This window comes from Cherax quadricarinatus, chromosome 57 (genome assembly GCF_038502225.1).
Source record: "Cherax quadricarinatus isolate ZL_2023a chromosome 57, ASM3850222v1, whole genome shotgun sequence".
In the NCBI taxonomy this organism is placed as follows: Eukaryota; Metazoa; Arthropoda; class Malacostraca; order Decapoda; family Parastacidae; genus Cherax; species Cherax quadricarinatus.
This window is the reverse complement of record NC_091348.1, coordinates 5,917,793-5,943,477: the sequence shown is the minus strand read 5'-3', so window position 1 is coordinate 5,943,477 and position 25,685 is coordinate 5,917,793. Positions and strand designations below refer to the sequence as shown.

At 43.2% G+C, this 25,685-nt stretch overlaps 1 protein-coding gene across 9 annotated transcripts in view; it reads left to right on the top strand.

Annotated features, from left to right (window-relative positions):
* The window catches only part of LOC128693470 (sodium/calcium exchanger Calx), a 386,089-nt gene that overhangs the window by 85,220 nt on the left and 275,184 nt on the right, over nucleotides 1-25,685 (top strand). The window contains exon 2 of one of the 9 annotated variants that reach the window (XM_070097306.1): nucleotides 7,025-7,064. The exons of the other annotated variants lie outside the window; for them this stretch is intronic. The gene's annotated coding sequence lies outside the window, so the exon portion shown is untranslated. The remainder of the gene's footprint in view (nucleotides 1-7,024; nucleotides 7,065-25,685) is intronic. 9 annotated transcript variants of the gene reach the window in all.

Genomic DNA, 25,685 nt, shown 5'->3' with positions numbered 1-25,685 from the left:
GGCTCGTACGTCTGACTGCGTGCGGCCAGCAGTAACAGCCTAGTTGATCAGGCCCTGATCCATCGGGAGGCCTGGTCATGGACCGGGCCGCGGGGGCGTTGATCCCCGGAATAACCTCCAGGTAACCTCCAGGTACCACTGCAGGTCATCTTGTTACCACTGCAGGTCATCTTGTTACCACTGCAGATCACCTTGTTACCACTGCAGGTCACCTTGTTACCACTGCAGGTCATCTTGTTACCACTGCAGGTCATCTTACCACTGCAGGTCATCTTACCACTGCAGGTCACCTTGTTACCACTGCAGGTCATCTTGTTACCACTGCAGGTCACCTTATCACTGCAGGTCATCTTGTTACCACTGCAGGTCACCTTGTTACCACTGCAGGTCATCTTGTTACCACTGCAGGTCATCTTGTTACCACTGCAGGTCACCTTGGATCTCAAGGTTTGTATTCATTTTGAATCGAATGCTGTTCACGGTTTCAATTTGACACGAGCAGCCTACGCGACAGTTTGTGTTAACAATATTCAATCGTGCTGACTCACGAAAATCGTAATGACATGATTGCAAACAAACCACTGTTAGGGTTAGGATTGAACTCGCGGCAAGTGAGTCATAAAACTCCAGGCCAACGCATCAGTCACTGGACCAGCTGGCTACAATAACATTCATCCAACTAGGTACCTATAGTGCAAATTTATATGCAGTAGGTCCCACTGGGACTCATGCTGACCTCCCTATGATGTATAAATATACCTAGTTGGGTGAATCTTAATGTAGCCAGCTGGCCCAGTGGCTTACTGGCCTGCAGTTTTACAACTCACTTGCCGCGAGTTCAGGCCCCACCCGTACAATGGCTTTGTTTCAATCATACTGACAAGTCTGGTAGCTTGGTGGTTCCCTGTTCCAGCTGGTAAGAGGAATATTCAAGCCACTAATAGTTATTATCATTGTTATTAATTGTTCCTTCAATTTCATTATTCAAAAAGGCGTCAGTTTCGTAATATTGTTTAGGGGGGGGGAGGATATGTACAACACCGAGTACAATTATTTATTTTGATCGTCCTTATTGCCTTGAATTTCAGCATAGGCAGATATGTGCATCTTGGTGGTACTGGATCAACCAGACTGTGATGGATATGTGGGTCGGTGGACCAACAGCACCAACTGCCTGGTTGACCAGGCAAGCACCAGACGAGCCTTGCCTATAGCCGGGCCCCGGGAGTAAAAAGACTCTTGGTGCTCATCAAAGGTATATCAAAAGTGTGAAGTTAATTGTTAACATACAGGGGTCATTCCAGCTTTTACACAAGTGCAAGTTTTATTGCAAAAACTGTTTCGATGGTCAGGTAGTTTCTTCTGCAACATATTGCAAACAATTGTGCGAAATACTTTTATTTTATCTACCTGGACTGGTCTACAGCCGGGAGTAATTTTGATTGTGTGTGTGTGTGAGAGAGAGAGACAGACAGACACACACACACAGGTAGACAGAGATAAATTTATTAATTTTTATCGTCATTAAGAATCTCTCCTGCAGCAAGTGTGGGTCACGTGATACACACCGTCTTCGTAATACACACAACTTTTTGTGAGACCCCGCACTGCCAGACGGGTAGCACCGTCTTATTTAAGGGTAACGTAGCGATGTGTAGGTTCCTGCGTGACATGAAAAAAAAAGAAAAAACATTCACAGTAAGGTAAAAAAAAAAATATTTTAAGTTAGGTTAATTTAGCTGATCACTCTTGATTGGCAAGATTCTGGTAGTATTCTTGAGGATAAAGGCTTAAAAAGGAACTCAAATAAGAGAACATCTGTATCGAGTGTAATCGAACTGCCGTAATTAAAAATGGAGTATGTAGTACCTCACCAATGTGTTCCTTCCCTCGTTATGATTACATATCACTAGAGAATGTTTGATACAGACCAACTGCAGGTGTGTACCACAGGTGCTCCGCAGCTCAAGTGTGTGTGCTTGTGTGCGTGTTTTCTCTTGTGTTTGCAAAGGTTGTATCTGCAGTTCCTTGGTCCCGTCTCCGAACCTTCGTGTTACTCTCATAATCACATTCTGATACTTCGGATTTTGTCATCCTTTTTGCAAGAGCCGTGCATAAGTTCAGCCTCCTGACATCATAGTGTGTTTCACTTCTCTGCTTCCATGCTGAAACAAGTTCCTTCTAATACCCTGTACCGCTCATTTGTATATTTTTTTGTGTAACGTTATCCTGCCCTCTCTTATTTTAGCACCTACGTACATTGTCTATACCACCGAATGCCTTGTAATCCTTGGCTATATCCCTTCTGATTCGTCTCTCCTCTGAGTCTTCTCTAGTGATGAGATCCAGCGCTTCAAGCATTTCTTCGTAGCTCACATCTTTCAGCTCCGGGATTACGATGACACACCCCTCAGCAGCTTTTTATTTACTTAACCTGTCTGGCTAGATGAGTTAATAGATATCCAAGGCTAAGCAATATAGTATCCAGGAAGGTACTACCCTAGTACAATAAGAGTATGAAATGACTCACGAAATCGTAATGACACGATTGCAAACAAACCACACCACGGGTGGAGTTTGAACCCACGGTCAGTCTCAAAACTCCAGACCGCCGCTGGGCCAGCTAGCTTCATAAGATTCATCCAACTAGGTATATTTCTACACCATAGGAAGGTTAGCATAGGCACCACTGTGTCCACAAATGCAAGTTTTTTTTTACAGACGAATCGCCCGCTAGCATGGCCGTGACGAACTCTAGCTCAAGTTCCCTCAAAGCCGTCAACATGACTCACGAAATCGTAATGACCGTGGCTAACGCGAAGGTCTGGAGTTTTGAGACTCTCTGACAGCGAGTTCAAACCCTACCCATGGTATGTTTTTTTTTTTTTAAAGTATGAAATGTTTTTTAAAGATTCCTCTTCAAATTGTTAGTTGTGAATTATGGTCAGCTGTGAATTGTTCTGATCATGGTATTGTAGATTTCATTCTTCTGTAAGTTGTCAATGTTAGCTGGTTTTTATTGGTATTAGGTGAGATTAATGTGGCGTCCACTCCAAGACTGGTTGGTGTACTATGGACTGCTTGGTGTACCACGTACTGCGGACTGCTTGGTGTACCACGTACTGCAGACTGGTGGTTGGTGTACCACGTACTGCAGACTGGTGGTTGGTGTACCACGTACTGCAGACTGGTGGTTGGTGTACCACGTACTGCAGACTGGTGGTTGGTGTGCCACGTACTGCAGACTGGTGGTTGGTGTGCCACGTACTGCAGACTGGTGGTTGGTGTACCACGTACTGCAGACTGGTGGTTGGTGTACCACGTACTGCAGACTGGTGGTTGGTGTACCACGTACTGCAGACTGGTGGTTGGTGTACCACGTACTGCAGACTGGTGGTTGGTGTACCACGTACTGCAGACTGGTGGTTGGTGTACCACGTACTGCAGACTGGTGGTTGGTGTACCACGTACTGCAGACTGGTGGTTGGTGTACCACGTACTGCAGACTGGTGGTTGGTGTACCACGTACTGCAGACTGGTGGTTGGTGTACCACGTACTGCAGACTTGTGGTTGGTGTACCACGTACTGCAGACTGGTGGTTGGTGTACCACGTACTGCAGACTGGTGGTTGGTGTACCACGTACTGCAGACTGGTGGTTGGTGTACCACGTACTGCAGACTGGTGGTTGGTGTACCACGTACTGCAGACTGGTGGTTGGTGTACCACGTACTGCAGACTGGTGGTTGGTGTACCACGTACTGCAGACTGGTGGTTGGTGTACCACGTACTGCAGACTGGTGGTTGGTGTGCCACGTACTGCAGACTGGTGGTTGGTGTGCCACGTACTGCAGACTGGTGGTTGGTGTGCCACGTACTGCAGACTGGTGGTTGGTGTGCCACGTACTGCAGACTGGTGGTTGGTGTGCCACGTACTGCAGACTGGTGGTTGGTGTGCCACGTACTGCAGACTGGTGGTTGGTGTGCCACGTACTGCAGACTGGTGGTTGGTGTGCCACGTACTGCAGACTGGTGGTTGGTGTGCCACGTACTGCAGACTGGTGGTTGGTGTGCCACGTACTGCAGACTGGTGGTTGGTGTGCCACGTACTGCAGACTGGTGGTTGGTTTACCACGTACTGCAGACTGGTGGTTGGTGTACCACGTACTGCAGACTGGTGGTTGGTTTACCACGTACTGCAGACTGGTGGTTGGTTTACCACGTACTGGAGACTGGTGGTTGGTTTACCACGTACTGGAGACTGGTGGTTGGTTTACCACGTACTGCAGACTGGTGGTTGGTGTACCACGTACTGCAGACTGGTGGTTGGTGTACCACGTACTGCAGACTGGTGGTTGGTGTACCACGTACTGCAGACTGGTGGTTGGTGTACCACGTACTGCAGACTGGTGGTTGGTGTACCACGTACTGCAGACTGGTGGTTGGTGTACCACGTACTGCAGACTGGTGGTTGGTGTACCACGTACTGCAGACTGGTGGTTGGTGTACCACGTACTGCAGACTGGTTGGTGTACCATGTACTCCTGATTACTTTCGTTTAAATGGAAGACCACTTTAGAACAGATAAACTGCAGGTTACGTAGTTACATCTGCAGGCTACATAAAGCTTCAGGTCGCCTTACAGTTGCAGGCCACATTACAGCTACAGGACACTTATAGATGCATGTCACCTTGTAACAGCTGCAGGTCACCTTGTTACAGCTGCAGGTCACTGTTACAGCTGCAGGTCACCTTGTTACAGCTGCAGGTTACGTTCGGACAGTTGCAGGTCACCTTGAGTCAGCTGCAGGTCACTGTTACAGCTGCAGGTCACTGTTACAGCTGCAGGTCACCTTGTTACAGCTGCAGGTCACGTTCGGACAGTTGCAGGTCAGGAATATTGACTCAGAATTTAGCGTGTGGGGAAACTGTTTTATAATTGCTAAAATTGTTGGTCATTTACACGAAATGTTGAGTGTCTTCTTGAGTTAACTGCTGCTACTAGTGAGGGTCGAGCAGCAGCTCCTGGGCTGCAGGGCTTGTGCGTAACAATGTTAAAGTTAAGCTACAGCTCTTGGTTCCCACATCTTAGTAATCTACTGATACACTGTTGCCTAAATATCTTGGGTTGAAGGGAGATTTCCTTGGAGGAAACTTCCCCCTCAGTCTACCTGTTGCTTCTCTTGCAACATTGCATAGCTCCTGATGACACAGAGACGTGTCAGAGATCTTGAACTGAAAATTTTCATTCCTCCGTGGCTTATCGTGTGTATGTAATATATATATAATATATATATATATATATATATATATATATATATATATATATATATATATATATATACACACACACACACACACACACACCTTTGAAGAATTTCGAGAGTATATCTACTCTCTGAGCCCGGCCATGGGTCAGGCTCGTCTGGTGCTCGCCTGATCAACCAGGCTGTTGCTGCTGGAGGCCCGCTGCCCCACATATCCATCACAGCCTGGTTGATCTGGCACCTGGTGAAGATACTTGTCTAGTTTCCTCTTGAAGGCTTCAACACTTGTTCCAGCAGTGTTTCTGATATCTTCTGGTAAGATGTTGAATAGTCTGGGACCCCGGATGTTGATAGTGTTCCCTTATTGTCCCCACCGCACCCCTGCTCCTCACTGGGTTTATTTTACACTTCCTCCCATATCTCTCGCTCCAGTATGTTGTTATGGCAGTGTGCAGATTTGAGACCAAGCCCTCGAGTCCCTTCCAGGTATATATTATCATGTATCTCTCTCTCCTCCACTCCAGTGAGTACATGTTCAAGACTTGCAGGTATTCCCAGTAGTTTAGGTGCTTTACATATATACACATATATATATGTCGTGCCGAATAGGTAAAACTTGCGATTTTGGCTTAAATAGCAACATTCTTCTTGCCGAATAAGGCAAGCGAAAATTTGTGTATGCAATAATTTCGCAAAAATCATTCTGAACCTAACGAAAAATATATATTTCATTGTTTATTGTTACATTATTGTAAACTTGTCTAAAATATATTTAGTTGGATTAGGCTAAATTAAATTGCGCTTGTTATAAGGTTAGGTAAGTTTTCTAAGGCTCTTTTGGTACAAAATTTTTAATTTTTACATTAACATAAATGAAAAAATATACATATCTTTAAACGTGTAAGAGAAAATTTTAGAAAGGAATTTTAATTGAGTTATTGCTAATTGACCAGTTTTACCTATTCGGCTCAACATATATATTCTCATATATATATTTGTCCAAAGATCCTTATTTCTGAAATAAATCCAGCAGCAGTAACCCAGTAACCTCCTCTACCTCATCGAGAGCTGTAATGTTTGTCCCAGCACAAGATACATGAAGCTGGTTTTACCACAATGTATACTCGTAAATATTCTGGCAATTTTTTTTGTTTTGGCTTGATGTACCTTGTAAAACAATTTAAACTGAGAGACCCAGAGAGCGTGGAGGTTTCTGGCTCCTGGTGTGGCGAAGGTCTTTGAGCTGTGGACAGGCATGTAGTGTGACATTTGACTGTTCCTGGGACACTCCTGATCCGAGTGTGATGTCCATATTGACCATATTTACCGGCATATAAGGCGCACGACAGAACTATCATAACGGTAAGTCAGTAATCACATTCAAGGGTGAATGACCCTCTTTAAGCTAACTCTTAACCCAAAGCCTACCCTTGACTCCGACCTTGAGCATATAAGGCGCAGCGTGATTTTCCAAGCCATTTTGTGGGAAAAAAGGCGTGACTTATATGCACACAAAGGCTTCTGTTCACTGGTACATTAGTTATTTTTTGCAGTGGTTTATATTAATTTATATTAAAAAATGAGCGATTTTGTAAAGGTCAGTGATTTATTTGGCAAAAATGTTTTGTTCATGTTTCTCTGATGGTAATTTCCTGTCTGTATTCCCTGGTCGCCTTTATCTGATTATTTTGGACACTTATTAGCTCTGTAAAAGTGTACCAATTTTGAGAAAAGCTAATATTTTCTCCTTTTTTACAGGTGAGGGAAAACAACAACTGGCGAGGGTAAAGAACAACAGGTGAGGTTAAATGGTAACAAATGAGATTAAGTGGCAACAAGTGAGGTAAAAACGTCATCTAGTGAGGAAAAACGACGACAGATATGACAAAAACGATGACAGATGAGGCAACAACGACGATAATCAGTGGTGGCTCCAGAATTTCTATCCGAGAGAGACTTAGGGACAGCAGTCTGGCTGGATGGGAAGGGGGGACTATAGAATGTGTCTTGAAGCTGTTATTTTTTATTTGGGGGGCTTTCGGGGGCTGATGGAAATTATGGGAGCTGAAGTAGTCCTTCCCCACTTCGCGTTGACGCCACCACTGACGGCAGAGGTAAAAACGTAAGCAGGCGAGGTGAAAATGTCAACAGGTGCGACAAAAATGTTCTTTCCTGAGTACAGTGCCTCGTGTACGTTGACCAGCTCCCTCATCCCCTCCATGTGAAATTTTGACTGATTTTCAGCTTCTGATATGATGCATATGTTAGGTTGCGTGCTGCTACTGATTTATTTAAAAAAAAAAAACCTTATTGATTAGTCTATAAAGTTGGAGTCCTGGTGTGGGATGGGACTGAGGGGACAGTGTTTCCCCTTCCCATTCATCTACTACAAGTAGGTGAACACAATTTTAGATGCAGTATTGTGGAGTACTTCTCCTGGGCCTTGATCCACTCGGTTCGCTGATTTTTTTTTTTGACCTGAGCGCAGATTTCGTACTGCTTATAACTGAATGAGAGAGACAGCAAAACACACTTTTATTGGCGTAACGTTCCGCTCTAGAACGTCGTTATATTATGACTTCGTAAAACTCCATACAACTTTTGCGATGTGGTTTTTTTTTCTTTATTAAATTGTTAGTTTTGCTGTTGTATGAATTTTGGATTGCCTTGTGAATTGTACCTAGTGGGTCTTGCACCGCTCTTACCCGCGTACCTTGACGCGTAGGCTCAAACTAAACTATTTTTTTTGCGTAGTGTACGAATACATCTTTTTTTGTAATACACGCTTATATACAAATAATGCTTTGTATTCATTGGTGCTTTTGTTTAGCGCTTTTTATATTTTTTTGTGAGGACGTTTCTAAGATCAGTGTTTTTATTTCTTCCGCTCGTTCCTGTCTACCTGGAGTCTACTTGTAGGGTCGTTCCGGGGTCGACGTCCCCGCGGCCTAGCCTTTGACCAGGCTTTCCGGTGCATCAGGGCCTGATCAATCAAGTTGTTACTGTTGGCCGCACGTAATGCAATGTATGAACCACAGCCCGGGTGGTCGGCTACTGACTTTAAGCGCATTATTTAGGAATAAAGTCTTCTGCCTTCCTTTTTTTTTACTCCCACCCCACCCTCCCTACATCTCCCTCCCTCCCTCCCTTCGTGGTTACTGAGGGCCAGTAATAGACAGGTAAAAATTGCATGGGAGGAAAGCATGACTTCAGTATTAATAGCCGCTCTTGCAGTGGCCAGCCAGATAGTGCACGCTCTTGCATGATCTGCACTCCCTGTGCTCTATGTGCACGTATACACCCTTTTTTCCGTTGTGTGTGTGTGTGTGTGTGTGTGTGTGTGTGTGTGTGTGTGTGTGTGTGAGCGAGAGAGAGAGAGAGAGTGCACATACGTGAATTGTGTTCAGGAGAAAGTTTTAGGAGAGGGTATGACAAGAGCCTAAAGAAAGTAATTTGAAACTGGGGACAGGAGGCAAGAATAGACTCTTACAAATGGAACTCTGAGAGTTCATGCGTACGTATGTATATGCACGCACACACGTACGTACGTTTACAAAAAACTAGAGAAGCAGGCAGGAGAAGCGTTGAAATGTATCGGGGAATACCTGACAAGAAGGAAACAACGAGTGATGGTATGCGACAGTGTCAAAGTGGGTACATATGTCGAGTGGGGTTCCACAAAGGTAAGTCCTAGGTCCGGTGCTGTTTCTTGTATATTTGAATGACATGACGGAAGGGATAGATTCAGATGTGTCCCTGTTTGCAGACGACGCGAAGCTAATGCGGAAAATTAAAGTGGAAGAGGATCAGGTCACGAAGCATGGGGACTGACAAAGTAGACCGTAGACGGAGTACATGCTGCAAACTTTATGCAACGAAAAGAATCTTGGAGTGAACATCATGCCGAACACATCTCGTGAGATGCACATCAAAGAAATAACTGTTGTAGCATATGGGCACCTGACAATTGTAAGAAAAGCGTTACGATATCTAAGTAAGAAGTCATTAATGACACTGTACACCGTGTACGTAAGGCCCATATTGGAGTATGCAGCACCAGTATGGAACCCATATCTAGTCAAGCACGTCAAGAAATTAGAGTGTAAAAGTTTAGAACAAGACTAGTCACGAAGTTAAAGGGTATATCCTATGAGGAGAAGTTAGAGGAAATCAACCTGACGACACTGGGAAACAGGAAGGATAGGGACGACATGATTACGTATAAAGTGAAAGAGAAACTGAGAGGAATTGACAAGGTTCTCTGTACATTCTTTAGATCTGCGATTTCAGCTGCCTTGAATATAATGTGACTGTATAATTGTAATATAATTTGTATAATTGTGTGTATTTGTATTGTATACCAGTAATATAATGAAATTTTACAATTGTGTGTATATTATACACCAGTAATATAATGATATTGTATAGATGTGTATATTTGTATTGAGTCTGTAAGAAAAGCCTTAAGTTATGTATAGAAACATTTACATTTTTGCTGGTGGAGTGACCTGTGTCGTAAACCATAAGTCACGGAGACCCTGATGTTAGTCTGTCCCCTTGACACCAGAGAGGGAGGGAGGGCGAGAGAGAGAAGAAATAGGGACAATAGAGGGAGGAAGAAGATACAACAGGGAAAAAGTGACAGATATAAACGTTCAAAAAGGTTGGAGGTAGCAACAAAAAATGAAATTAGCGTCTCGCTGGGAGGCGTTGAAGGAGGAAAAAAAACATACTGACGGGGAGGTGCATGATGTGAGCGGGGAGGTGCATGATGTGAGCAGGAAGGTACATGATGTGAGCGGGGAGGTGTATGATAGTTTAATTCGTGTTGTGTGTTAAACCCACACGAGTCATTCAGCACAAGACGTGGTGGAGGCTTTATCCTCCGTCTGCTGAGCGCGAAACAGTCGCGCTTTCTATTTGTACTCACCAATATGCCCATTATGCTTAATTCCTAAACGGGCAAAACTAGTTACAAACATTATTTCTAGGGCCACAGGAGGATTCGAACCTGCACACACTGCCCATATTTATCTGGGATCTGTCAAACTTCTACGTACTTTGATGCAGAGTGTGCAGGTTCGAATCCTGCTGTGGACTGAGAGATAATGTTTGTAAATGCCCAATATATGGACAGTACATCCTTTATGTGGTTAGTAAGAGGAGGTAGGTTGGGGATGTTTCCCTGGGGTTTGGATGAGGGATGTGGATATCAGATCGGATAATATCATATCAGGTAATGGGAACTAACCCATTATCTGCCTCATTGTTGGAGGCAGTGATGTCAGGAACAGTGGGAGAGACGAGTTTGATAAGTACAGAACTCCTACGGAGTAAATTGGGTCAGGAGAGAGATCGATCTTAGCATTTTACCAAGTGACGGGAGGGCAATGAACATTGTCTGGGGTAATTTTTTCAAATTGCTAGTGCGATAGGTACTGCAAGGACGTTTCTCTCTTATTCATTGACATCTGGGACAAATTAAATGGCAGATGTTACACATAGGCAAGAGATAGGGTCTGGAATGGCCGGGGCCTGGATGAACTTTTGTTGTGGAAGGGCTGGGGGATGGGTCTGGAAGGGCTGTGGGTGTCTGGAAGAGCTGTGGGGGTTAGACGGGCTGGGAGTGTCGGGAAGGGCTGGGGGTGTCTGGAAAGGCTGGGGGTCTGTGAAGACTGGGGTGCATCTTTCTAGCTCTGGGGAAGCAATGCTAGATAGTCCAGGTGAGGTAGGGAAACTGCCTCGACATTAACGTTACATATATGGGTGTCTGTCTAATAATAATAATAATAATAATAATAATAATATACAAAATAACAATAACAATTGCGCAAATAACCAAAGAAAACGTAATGAACTGTTTTCGCTGCTCAATAATAACCCACATGGAGACATAAACCCTGTAAATTAATTGATCTGTATATTTCGACCCCCTGCTGGGGTTCTCTTCAGCAGTTATAATTAAGCGGAACAAAATAAAGGGGGGAGGAGGAGGAGAAAAGTTACAGTGCAAATAGTGAAATAAACAAACAGCAAAATTAATCGCAAACCAAAAAGCAAATATTATTGGAATTATTGGTTATATTTTAATATAATTATATTGCAATAACCAGGAATTGATTGAATTTGAAGAGTTGGGACACGGCTGCCGAATGTCACATACATTGGTAATAACTATTGTAAATATTCGCCTAGCTGTACTCAGTAGTTGTGATTACTAACTGTACTCACCATTTGTACTCACCAGTTATACATGCTTATTTTGTTTTTGCAGGTGTCAGTTCATAGCTCCTGGTTATTCCTCTTCACTCTTAACTCTGTTTCGAATGACGCATTTAAATAAGCCGGATATGGATATCCAAAAATTAATTAGAAAGGATTTATTATGGAATCATTGTGGATTCCATCTCTTAGTGATTTATCCCGATATGAGAATTTTGATAAATGAGTCAATAACTGAAACAGTTTACATCTTTGGTGTATCTGCATTATCTAACATTATTGAGAAGAGATTGCCACATTAATGCTATCCGAATCTTTTGTTGATCTATAACTCGAAATGATAACGAGGATATCGACAAAAACAAAGCTTTACTTAGTCTTTATAATAGGCTATGCTAATATTAATATAAAAAAGAACATAGTTTCTGTTAATATATAACCCACTAGGATAACAATATCAACAATAACATATGTTTAGTTGACCTAAAACCCACCATGGTAATGATATACAATACCGATAAGTTGATGAATATGACACACTTAGTATCTTTATAAGGTATCTTCATTGGGCAGTAAAAGTACCTAAGTATTGCATTTGCCATATTCATAACCATCTCAGATAAATACGGAGAAGCACGTGATTAAACACATTGACCAGTAACGTAACAGCTAGGCTTTATTATAAGTACGATTCCTTTCTAGGATGATGCTGGTGAAGGGCTCTTGATCTGAGGAATCAGAAACGCCTTTTTCATCAATGGATTAAACTTTACTATCATTCATATTTCCAGGAATTTGATAGCCGTACGTGTTTACCTCTTCCAGTCGATGGTAATGATGTTATATTTTAAATATGCAGTTATCAAAATGGAATTTTTTCACTTAATTATTGACTTGGTGAGTAATGTAGACGTTATATGTGCATTCGTAAATAATTTATGGCCAATGGCCTGAGTTCGAGAATAGAAAAACTTTCGGAACTCATCAAAGTTCCTCAGAGGTTCCAAAGGTATAAATTAACGTACCGGGAGTACATTCTTAGCACTTGTCTGATAGTCATGTGTTGTATGGCTGCCGTCCACGGGTGCACGTGAAGTGCATAATACGTAAGTGCTAGACGTTGGTGTTATAATGAATGTTGTCGCTGCGGTTGAGTGATGGAGAGTGTTCTGTCCTGGGCCGGGGTGACGCTGGCTGCAGATGGAACCTTATTGGCCACCTGTGGGAGAGTTGGCCAGCAGCCAGACCTTCCGTGCCTGCCTGCATGCCTGCCCACCTGTTGGTAATTGTTGGTACCTGTTGATGCTTTTCCCTGTATTTTTGACCCAGTTATTGACTCTAACCATGAAAGCATTTCGCACATGTGGTGAATGGTGCCTCGTGAGCTTCGCCTCGTTCTCCGCTCTGGATGTCTTTGTATTTTGCTGCCCTGAAGGTTTTAACTAGAAACGAATGTTGTATTATATGCTCCTGATACTCGTATAATTGTAATTTACCTTTGTAATATATTTGTTTTTTGTAACGTCTTTGCTGTTCTCTGCCATGTAAGTCTTGCATAATTAGTGCATTTTCATTAATATTATTAATAATAATTAAAATACACAACCCGCACATAAAATAAAACTTAGAGCGAAACGTCGTCACAAGTTTCATTTACCTATGTGTGGGTTATTTGTAAATTGTTCCAATCACTGTACTTTGCCTTTTTATTTAGTAATAATAATAATTTCACATAAAATATTTGCAGAGAGTACCGTGCCTGTTGCTCCTGGGGGTAGAAGTACTGAGTATATTTCACTCTAGAGGTTTGCAACGAATCCCTTTAATATTTTCCCCAATACACACTACGTTGTATCCTACACGGCCTTTTGGTAGAGACAGATGCTTTAGTGCTCTCAAACGAGTCACGAGTGTAGAATGTGTGAGTGGGTGGATGGATGCAGGAGAGAGTGGATGAATGGAAGAGTGGTTGGATAGCTTAATGTGAGGATAAAGAAGTTAACGAGTTGATGAATGAACGGATGAATCGGTGGATGGCTGAGTGAGGGGATAAATACACTAATGAAAAATGAATGTATGCATGTATGTATCAGTGAATGAATGAAACGGTAGTAAACGAAAGAATGGATAAGTGGATGCAAGTAATGAATGTTTTTAACATATATTAAAGGGCTAAAATGTCATTTGCCTTAAACGGCGTTACTGTACAGCAACATTCCAGACGAGTTTTATTATCAGTGCTTTATTAAGAATATATTTAGCTTAGCATTATTTTTAAAGTTTTTATTATACTGAATATCATTTTAAATGAAGAGGATGTTTTAAAGCCTTGGATACTGGCAAATGATTTTTTTAAAGCCTAGTTTACTCATTGAGTTATCTTTTGTTGTACATAATGCTACCCTGCTTTATACTGGAGGTATTTCGCACTGCCAAACATGCCTCCATCATTCTCTAGTGAGGACTCATTTCAGTGTACAGATTTGGAACCAGTTCCTGCAGCATTTCCCAAGCAGCAATTAAGTAATATCTTTCTCGCCAGTGCTCCATGGAGTACAATTTGTGATTTTTTTTCATTCATGATACTTGAAAGGGCTTGAATTGCTGCTGCTAGTAGATTTTCGTATTTTCTCCAGTGACTAAGACCCACGTCAGGAAACACTTGTCCTATTTCGTAACAAACCTTACCTAACCTTCAAATTTTGCATGACTTAAGTTGGATGTTAGTGTACAAAAATTAACGTTATCGTCATTGGTTTTTGTGTAAAAAAAAGACACAATGTGAAAAAATGGCATTAACTGTGAAGACGTTTCGCACACCAGGGATTTTTATAATTTCCTGTGAATTTATAAAATCCCTGGTGGACGAAACATCTTCACTGTCAAAACCTGATTTGTCTTGTTCACATACAGTAGTGGAGTATACTGACAGTGTTACCATCACCGACTTGGCATCTCCTGTTGAAGGTTCAAGTTATCCAGTCTAGCATTTTCCTTGCGGTTGTTGTTATTTTGGTGTTCCTGAGAGGCAAGATCTTCCGACACTTACTTTCAGGCTTTTGCTGTGAGCGGTAGCTCGTGGGCAGGAGTGGGCGTTGGTAGGAGCGGGTGAGAGTAGGTGAGGGCAGTGATGTAGCCCTGGCTACGCCCATGTTTACTATGTAAGGCCAGGTGCCTCTACTGCTGCTGTTGTAGCTGATACGAATGTTGTGAATGTTGCTGCTGCTGTTGAGTGTGCTGCTGCAGGTGTGTGGTTGTTGGGGTGCTTTCTGGTGCCGAGGTTGTTGCTTTTAATGTTGTATTTCTCAGGGCACTGCTGCTTCTGTTTTGGTTGCTGTCTGTCTCTGTTGCTAATATAATTGTTGTGGCTTTGGCTACAGAATATGTGGTTGCTGCGGTGCTTCCTATTCCCTCTTTTATTGCTGCTGCTGGTCCTGCTTCTGTTGTTACCACTGCTGCTGCAGCTGCCATTATTCTTGTATCTTTCATTGCTCCTGCTTCTGTGGTTGTTATAGTGCTATAAAAGTTGTTAATGTGGCTGTTATGGCTGTCGAGAGTGCTGGTATGACTTTATCTAGTAGTTTCTGTCCCTATTGTTATTGTTATAGCTGCTGCTGTTGCTGCCGCTGCTGCTGTTGCTGCTGTTGCTGCCGCTGCCGCCGCTGCCGCCGCTGCCGCCGCTGCCGCCGCTGCTGCCGCTGCTGCTGCTGCCGCTGCTGCCGCTGCTGCCGCTGCTGCTGCTGCTGCCGCTGCTGCTGCTGCTGCTGCTGCTGCCGCTGCTGCCGCTGCTGCCGCTGCTGCTGCTGCTGCTGCTGCTGCTGCTGCTGCTGCTGCTGCCGCCGCCGCCGCCGCCGCCGCTGCTGCTGCTGCTGCCGCTGCCGCCGCCGCCGCCGCCGCCGCCGGGTAGCATGGGTAGAAACAATTCCTGGCTGGAGAGAGATAGAGGAAGTGAAGGAGGAAGGGAGGAAGGAATGGTTCACGAAGTGTGGACCTATAACTCAGCGTGATTATCTTGAATTCTGGAATTCTCTCTTTTTTTTTGTGAGGAGAAACGGCTATCTTTAATTCTTGTATTTTGTTTGTAAGAAGAAACTATTTTCATAAAAAAATATGAAAAAAAAAAAAAATGCTTTCATGGATGGTGGAATTGTGTATATATGGAGAAACTGAAAAAAATTCTCCTGATAAGTCTTAAGTAGGATAAGATATTTTGGATAACCCAGTAAAGCCAAGAACAGTGGCTTATTTTTATTGGGTTGCTCCCATAGACTACAGTAACTCCTGGGTATCTATTGCAGCTACTGGTACCCTTCAGTACCACTAGCTGCAACCTGTTGATGATTCTGTTATAAATTTAAGCCATGAAGTTTCTCTAAGAATAAAGAGGCACAATACCGTGACTGGAACAATACACAAATAACCTGAACACAGGAGAAACTTGGGACGACGTTTCGAACCATAAACTAATTATACAGAAGCACGAAGGTAAGGGAGACCCAAACTTCAGAAAACTCGTGGCTTGACCTGATCTTTATCTCATCCTTTCCTTTCCTTTATTTCCTTTACTTTTCCTTTCTTCTGCCTGGGTGACTTCTGTCCTATGAGTTTTTACCCCTACTTTTTTTTTGTCCCATCCTCGTGGACCATTAGCTCTCCTGCAGTGCTCTTTTATCTTCTTTCTCCTGCCCTTGTATTACCTCCATTACCATTACCATTACTACTACTACTGCTATTATTGCGTTGCTTACACTCCACTTTGACTTTTGTGTCACCACCACTACTCCCTTCTTATTACTACCTCTGCCCATATTGCACTACTTACTGTTACTACTACTACTCTTACTGCTATCACTACTGCTCTTACTACTGCTTTTACTACTACTATTACTACTACTCTTACTACTACTATTACTACTACTCTTACTACTACTACTATTACTACTACTACTCTTACTACTACTACTCTTACTACTACTACTCTTACTACTACTACTCTTACTACTACTACTATTACTACTGCTACAACTACCTCCACTACTCTGCTACTACCGTCTTTGTTCTCCCGGCCCCGCCCTCCTCTCGTATATATACTGGCTTCCTTCCCTTCATGTGTGGAGCATTTAAACGTCTCTGCTGTTCTTAGTCTTTTTTCGTCAATAATTAAAAAAATCCTATCGTTGCTTTATTTTTTTTTAATATTTCCCCGAGGTATATGAAGAATTCTTGAGGGTTACGTGTAATGTTATGTGGGATCCATTTTTCATATTCCTCTTTACTATTTCCGTTCTGTGACATTTTATTGTGGCAACGTTTCACTCTCCAGGAGGTTTGTCAAGCCATTACAAACAATACATGGACACAGAGGGCATATATAGGCTTTGAGTGAGGTGTAGTATTAGTTGTAATACAAGTGGAGGTAGTAGTAGTAATAGTGATACATGTGGTAGAAAAGTCGGCTGGTACATGAGTAAAATGGTTATAAAAGCTATGACTTGGGTAGCATAAAAATAGGTTGGGCTTGACAAAGCTCCTGGAGACCGAAACGTTGCACAATAAAAATGTCCCACGAGTTGCACCTGTGTCCATTTACCTAACACATTTCCCATCTTCTGTTTTCTCTGTGTAGCCACTTGTTTTTAATATAATGTTCGAGGTTACCAGTGATTTCCAACTTCTTGTATACATTTTGTTTTATCCGTGATCTCATCTAGTTGTTTTGCCATTCACTCAGGTTTGTTTTGTCGTTTTCTCAGGTTAACTTTCATGGTATATTATCCTTTTTGATATCTGAAATTTTTATATAATATCTGTTGGAGTTTTATCTGTATTAATTATATTTAGTTCAGTTCCTACTTCCGTTATAATAATATCTCGTGCCGCTGTGTGTTTGCGAATTATCACTGTTTTAATCAAATCATAAAACTGGTGAGGCCAGTGTGCTCAACCACTGACCAGTGAATTTTAGGACTCGTTCATCATAGGTTCGAGCCCCACCCGTTCAATGATTTGTTTGTAATCGTGTTATTACGATTCATATTTTTTTTTTCAATCATATTTTATTTCGGATAACAGCGTTTATGTTTATTTTGAATCTGGTAGCGTTGTAGCTTTTGTTCCCCAGGTACACCTCTGCCTTCCATAACTCCACAAGGTCACTGTAGTCACTACAAGAACAAACGTGTCATGAACACAAATAACCCGCACATAGGAGAGAGGCGCTTACGACGACGTTTCGGTCTGACTTGCATCATTTACAAAGTCACACTAACAAAGGTGGAGGCAGTATATATTGGCCCGTGCGTATCAGCTGGCCTATATATACTGCCTCATCTCTTGTTATTGTGACTTTGTAAATGGTCCAAGTCGGACCGAAACGTCGTCGTAAGCTTCTCTGTTCTATGTGGGGGTTATCAGTGTATTGTTCCAGTCACGGTATTGTGCCTTTTTGTTTAAGCTGTTATGTCTACCAACGAATGGTAGACATGACAATTTGCGTCAGTAAGCTCTTCTGTCATGATGGAATGTCTGGTAGCTCCTTGATTTCACAATAGTGTTCCAGTTTATATCAGGGGTATTACAGCAGTTTATATCAGTGGTATTCCAGCAGTTTATATTAGGGGTATCAGTCAGAAACTATTACTGCCTCTTTGTTCCTAAGTAAATTTTGTCATGCAAGAGGCATTGTTTTTCCTGGCCTTGTTTCAGGGGATAATACGCTACATAGTGGAACTTGTCGGCTCTCTCTCTCTGTCTGTGTCTGTCTGTCTCTCTCTCTCGTTATACTTCTTTATTATGCTTGTGTATTTCAACTGCATGGTATTTATTGTTAACATGTAGAGTAGCTCCACCTATTTTTTTTAATGTAAGATTCATTGCATCCACAGAAAGCTAGTTCTGCTGTGAAGATTAAACTATAATTCTTGGTTAACTTTGAGTAATAAAATGCTGATGCCCTGATGGAGAATATGCTGAGATTTCGTCTTATTTCTTTGCCAGCTTGATTATTCAGCTTAAATTCCTAGTTTTACTAGTTAACTGACTAGACTTTATCAAGTGTTTGCTCTCTCTCTCTCTCTCTCTCTCTCTCTCTCTCTCTCTCTCTCTCTCTCTCTCTGCACTTCACACCTCTCGGCCTCGTCTCTCTTTTTTTCCCCACCACTCTACCTCACTTCTCTTCATCTTTCCTTTTTCAGTTCATTTACTCTTTCTTGCAAGATTCTTACTAGCTTTGCGCTGCCCTTGGTACCTAGCATGAAATAAGTACCTATGTGTTAACCAGCTATTGTGGGCGGCATCCTGGGGAAGGAACCCTCTATCAAAATAAACAATGCTACTTGACATTAAGTTATTTCAGGTCTTCCTGTACCCTCACCCCTCTCAGATTTCCCCTCCCGAGCCCCCCCCCAATTGCCCTTATCCTCATCTTCCTCGTGGACCTCCTCTGCACCTGTCTGGCCAAGGACTGGGCCGCGGGGGCGTTGACCCTCGGAACGACTTCCAGGTAGACCTCACCTCTCCCCTCCCTCCTACACCTACCAGCCACGAAGCCACATAACACTCACAATAATATGTAACAAAACTACAAATCAGACGAAGAGGATGATGCGAGGCCGTACAAGCTCTGACCATTACTGGGATGTGTCCTACTCTCCCTCCTTTCCCTCGGTGTCTACCTGGAGGGTAATCCGGGGGTCAATGCCCCCGCGGCCTAGTCCTTGACCAGGGCCTCCCGGTGGATCAGGGCCTGATCAACCAGGCTGTTACTGCTGGCCGCACGTTGTCCAACGTACGAATCGCAGCCCAGGTGAGTGGTTACTGGCTTTAGGTATCTGTCCAGCTCCCTCTTGAAGGCAGTGAGGGGTCTGTTGGTAATTTCCCTTATGCCTCGTGGGAGTTTGTTGAACAGTCTTGGGACGGGACACTTAGTGTTTTCTCTTAGTGTACTAATGGCATCGCCTGCCAAATCTTTTGCAGGGAGTGATTTCTATGTGCAGATTCGGGACCATTTCCTGTGGGAGTTTCCAAGTGTAGATTAAATTATTTTAAACCATTAAACAAATTAGTATATGACGCATTTACTCTTAACTGAAAGCTGTTATGAAAGACGTGTAACACTTGTGTCTAGCTTGCTGATAAACATTAACACTCGAGAGAGAAGGCATGGTAAATATGAAGAATATGAAGTTACAACAGTGGCTGTAACCATACCACTACTACTGCTACTACCACAGCCTCCCACCACATTGTCTTTCAGAGGTCTAAATTATTTCGCCTCAGTTGTGACTTGACAGTGGTCCAAGACGGGTCGATACGTCGTTATAAGGTTCCACTCTAAGTGACAGTTTCTGTAGCATGAAATATCTTCTTAAGTGATTAAGTAACTTTATTTAGGCACAGGCATACACAAGTACAATTACCATACATAATATAAATTACCTAGGATAACCCAAAGAAGTCAAAGTACCTTAGTCTCCTCACACACACACACACACACACACACACACACACACACACACACTGTTGTGCTAACAAGCTCACACTCGCTCACTTAGTCTCGCGTTTTTCTTTATTTACCAAAATTGGATGTATCAGCAGTGTTGCTACAGTCTTCTGTTTCCCTGTCACGCAGGATGAGGCTCATAAATAGTGCTGAAATGTGTCAGCCTGAGCTGGAAGACTTCAGTAAGGCAATGACAGGTTCATCAGCTACTACAGTATGCCATGACAGGTTCATCAGCTACTACAGTATGCCATGACAGGTTCATCAGCTACTACAGTATGCCATGACAGGTTCATCAGCTACTACAGTATGCCATGACAGGTTCATCAGCTACTACAGTATGCCATGACAGGTTCATCAGCTACTACAGCTGATGAACTGGAGCGAGAACAAGATAATATTATGTACCTTCGAAATACCTTTGATGAATTTCGAGTCTTTCTACTCCCCGAGTCGGGTATGGGCCAGGCTCGTCTGGTGCTAGCCTGGTCAACCAGGCTGTTACTGCTGGTGATCCGCAGCCCCACATATCCGTCACAGCCTGGTTGATCTGGCATCTGGTGAAGATACCTGTCCAGTTTCCTCTTGAAGACTTCTACACTTGTTCCAGCTGTGTTTCTGATAAGATGTTGAATAATCTAGGGTCACAGATGTTGATACAGTGTTCCCTTATGATGCTCATCGCACCCCTGCTTTTCACTGGGTTTATTCTGCACTTCCTCCCATATCTCTCGCTCCAGAGTGAGGAGAGATATTTGGTTTACATAATATTTCTTAACTACCTACATACTAAAGATGGAAGAGAGAGAGAGAGAGAGAGAGAGAGAGAGAGAGAGAGAGAGAGAGAGAGATGGGGAGAGAGATTTTGATGACATTTAATTGCATATATGCACTAGTATATTACAATAGTCTTTTTATGCATGAGAATATATAGCACGAGACGAGCCTGGCCTATGGCCGGGCTCCGGAAGTAGAAAAACTCTCGGAACTCATCAAAGGTAAGGCACTAGCCTCGTGGCAAACTTTTTTTTTTTCATTTATTACTAACATGAAAGATGGACACACAGCAGTGAGCTGGTATTCTATGCGTGGGGGAAGGAGCAGCACTACACAAATTCTGTGTACCCTAGATACCGACCACACATTTAGAATTATTAAAAACTCGTAAGTATGCATGTAATTTCTGAGAATGTTAGTTAAAAAGCATTCTGTTCAATGACTAACTTACCTTAATAATATCAAGGTAAAAATAACAAGTAATATTTAATAACAAGCAGTAATTGAATCATTACCTCAGGTAAACAGGCACAATACACGTAACAACGTCCTGTCTACATGGAAACAGGGACATAAACGCATTGCAGTGAGATGTTATATTAGTCAAGCAAGTGCTAGAGGTAGGAGCGACCTGTTCTAAACCCATGCTGCCCTGAGTTGTGCAGTTATTGAGCTTCCATGTGATTAATATTTTTTGCTCCTATAGACACTCACAGATTTTGAGAATGTGGGATGTCAAGGCTGTCGGTTTTTGCGATAGCTTCTGTTACCTTCGTGAAGTGGGGCTACGTCAGAAGTTTTTAAAACTCTTCCTATATAAAATGAGAAGTGGTTTCTTGCAATTCTTGATGAATATGGATCATCACGAGTCAGGGTTTGATGCAGAGTGCAGGGGTATGCAATCGATGGCTTGCTCGAAGTCAAGTCGGAGACTTGTATAAAAAATTATGGTGACGTAGAAAGAGTTTTGAGTCTCATCCATGAGAAACTCGTTTGGATTGTCAGTCTTTAGACTGAGTAATGGCTCACTGAACACAGTAATACTGAAACTTCAATATTTGAATAATTCCCTTGTTGTCTTCAGTGTAGGCTCCGTTTTTTCAGACTGGTTGTGTTTTTTTTTTTTTTTTGCCCAGGATTTTGTATGTGATTAAAAGTATTTAGATACATAACCCGCAACATAGGAGAGAGAGAACCTTATGACGCTATCATAAGCTTTTCTGTCTCCCGTGTGCGGGTTAATGACTCACGAAATCGTAATAACTGGATTGCAAACAAACCACGGTGCGGGTAAAACTCCAGGCCAGTGCGTAAACCAGTCACTTGCCATGAGTTCGAACCCCACCTGTACCGTGGTTAATGTGCGGGTTATCTGTGTATTGTTCCAGTCACGGTATTGTGCCTTCTTAGTCTTTAAAGTATTTAAGATTTATGTTTCATTTATGGCTTTCTCTCTCTCTCTCTCTCTCTCTCTCTCTCTCTCTCTCTCTCTCTCTCTCTCTCTCTCTCCCCCCTGTGCCTTACCAGATATTCACTTTAATCTCAGTGTTTTTCATTTGCCTGACTAGTGTTTCTTTTCGTTCTCCGGGAAGTCTGCAAGAACCTCGGAGGTTCAGCAGTGTTAATACACAGTATGATATTTGCTCGAGTGATGAGACGTAATCACGTGGAATTATAACATTTATACAAGCCAGGATACCATGGATTTTGTCGTGTGTCTCCGAGTTGCTGAATCACTCCATAATAGACACGCTTATTACTCTCTCTCTCTCTCTCTCTCTCTCTCTCTCTCTCTCTCTCTCTCTCTCTCTCTCTCTCTCTCTCTTTTATATATATATATATGTATATATATATATGTATATATATATATATATATATATATATATATATATATATATATATATATATATATATATATATAATATGGTTAGTGTTTATTTTGGCTGGTTATAGAGACAGGAATGCATTATTTTTGACGTTGTGTATTGGGAGACAGGATTGGGTATGGGTGGAGCTGGGGACGGTGGTGAGTCACGGGTGAGTACAGATGGAGAGGTGGTGCTGAAGAAGGGGGTTTTGGATGCTGGAGTGGTGCGAGGGGGCTGTGCTGGGGGGTAGTGCTGTCTAGTGGTGCTGGGGGATTGGGTCATGTGTTTTGGGTTGTGGTGCTGGGTAATAGTGCTCTGGAGGGGTGCTGGCGGATGCTCGTGGGTACTGGGGATGATGGACGTGCTGGGGGTATACTGGGGACTATTGATGCTGGAGGTGCTAGGGATGCTGGGGTATACTGGGGTGCTAGGGATTCTAGGCGGTGTTGAGAGTACTGTGGGGTGTTGGGGGATGCTTGGGGGTGCTGGGGAAGGTTTGGGGTGTTAGGTAAGACACATATGCAACAGTTAGACAACTTTATTCCGAAACGTTTCGCCTACACAGTAGGCTTCTTCAGTCGAATACAGAAAGTAGGAACAGTAGAGATGTGAAGACGATGTAATCAGTCCATCACCCTTAAAGTCGTAGAATTTGAGGTTGTCAGTCCCTCGGCCTGGAGAAGTTCAGTTCCATAGTCTGACTATGGAACTGAACTTCTCCAGGCCGAGGGACTGACAACCTCAAATTCTACGACTTTAAGGGTGATGGACTGATTACATCGTCTTCACATCTCTACTGCTGGGGAAGGTTTGGGGTGCTGGGGGATGCTTGGGGTGCTGGGGATGCTGGGGTATGCTGCTGTGCCGGGGGATGCTTGGGGATGGTAGGAGATTCTTGGGGGTGGCGGGGGATTCTTGGGGGTGGTGGAGGATGCTTAGGTGCTGGTAGATGCTGGGGTGCTGCGCGATGCTTTGAGATGCTGGAGTGCTAGGGGATACTGGGAGATGCTGAGGGATATATTAGAGAAGGAAGGCGGATGGAGGGAGGGAGGGGCATCATGACATGTCATCTTGAATGTTTAGCACTGTCATCTTTTTGAGGGTGAACGCTGTAAGGAAGATGAGAGGGGGAGACAAAGGGAGGGAGGGAGGAAATGAGGCAGGGAGACAAAGACAAGAAGGGAGGGATTAGTGAGGGAGAGACAGGGAGGGGGATTTGTGAGGGAAATAGGCAGGAAGGGAGGGATTAGTGCGGAAGATAGGTAGGAAAGGAGGGATTAGTGAGGGAGAGAGACAGGGAGGGACAAAGGGAGATATTTGTAAAGAAGATAGAGAAAGGGAGAGATTAGTGAGGGACTGAATGGTAGGGATAATGGAGGGAGGGCCGAAGAAGGAAGGGATAAGAGGGAGAGGAATGGATGAAGAAAGGGATGGAGGGGAAACAACTCTAGGGGTGGAGCGAGGAGGAAGCTGTGTAGCGGCTAGACATTACATTGATCCTATCCTTGGAGAGACTCTAACCAGATAATATCAATAACATGGTCATGGCTGGTGGACATAGGGAAAACCTTCACGAACCTCAACATTCTAAACATATACACCACGACCTGGTGTCTTCAGCACCAGCATGCAGCCCTAGGCTACCACATAAAGCGAATCGAAAACCATAAAAGATATGCCGCAAGATTGGTCCTAGAGCAAAGTCAGTGTTATGGGCTTGAATCTTACACCACTGGAGAAGAGAAGACACGCAGGAGAGAAGATCGCGATGTACAGTACACTCGCTTATGGACAAAGTAGACAGAGACTGACAATTTAAAATGAACTAATGCAAGAGAAAATTCGGAAATTTAGTAAAGCAGGAATAAAATAGGAGAGCAGGATCTCACTTCCAAGGATCACAACAGTGCCACGATTATAACTGCGAAGAAAATGATGGGATGGGTAATGAGAACGTTCAAAACAAGAGATGCCAAGCCACTGATGACCCTTTTCAAATCACTTGTTCTCTCTAGGCTGGAATACTGTACATAAACATCTCCGTTCAGAGCAGGTGGAATTGCAGATCTAGACAATGTTCAGAGAACCTTTATTGGGAACGCTTGGAAGCACTTGACTTGTACTCACTGGAACGCAGGCGAGAGAGAGAGAGAGAGAGAGAGAAATCATAATCTACACTTGGAAAATCCTATGAGGAATGGTCCCGAATCTTCATACAGAAATCACTTCCTACGAAAGTAAAAGACTGGGCAGGTGGTGCAAAATACCCCCCAATGAAAAGTAGGGGCGCCATTGGTACACTAAGAGAAAATAAATGTCCGGGGCCCAATAATGTTCAACAGCCTCCCACCATGCATAAGGGGAATTACCAATAGAACCCTTGCTGCCTTCAAGAGGGAGCTGGACAGATATAGTCGTTGCCGGATCAGCCGGGCTATGGTTCGTACGTTGGACTACGTGCGGTCAGCAGTAGAAACAACCTGGCTGATCAGGCCCTGATCCACCGGGAGGCCTGGTCGTGGACCGGGCCGTGTCGTGGACCTGGTCATGGACCTCCAGGTAGACTCCATAGGAGCCAGAGTTAGCAGCGGTTGGACTCAGAGCATCAGAAGATTAATAAAATTCTCAGTTTTATTAATACAAATAGGCAAATACACTTGAGAAATAAACTTCATTAGAGTTGAAGAATAGAGAAGAAGATATGATCAGAACGTACAAATTACTGCAGACAGACTGTATATACTGTACAAAATGGGAAGGTTCAGAGAGTTAGAAACCTAACACCCACACAGGTGACAGAAGTCGGGAGATGCTGACATCCTAAAAGAAGTGAAGTCGAGTGACGGACAGGGAAATGTCACAGTGGAGGCTAAGACATTTTACTGCTTAAAAAAAAAAAATCAGCACCGATCACATCAACCAACATAAAGTAAAAAAAAAAAAAAAAAAAAAAGGTGGGATCAGTAGCTAAAGCTTAACACATGTAATCTCTGCTAGGTTAACTGTAGTGGCTTCCGGGAGTCACTGGGTCATCATACGGCTCATTATTATT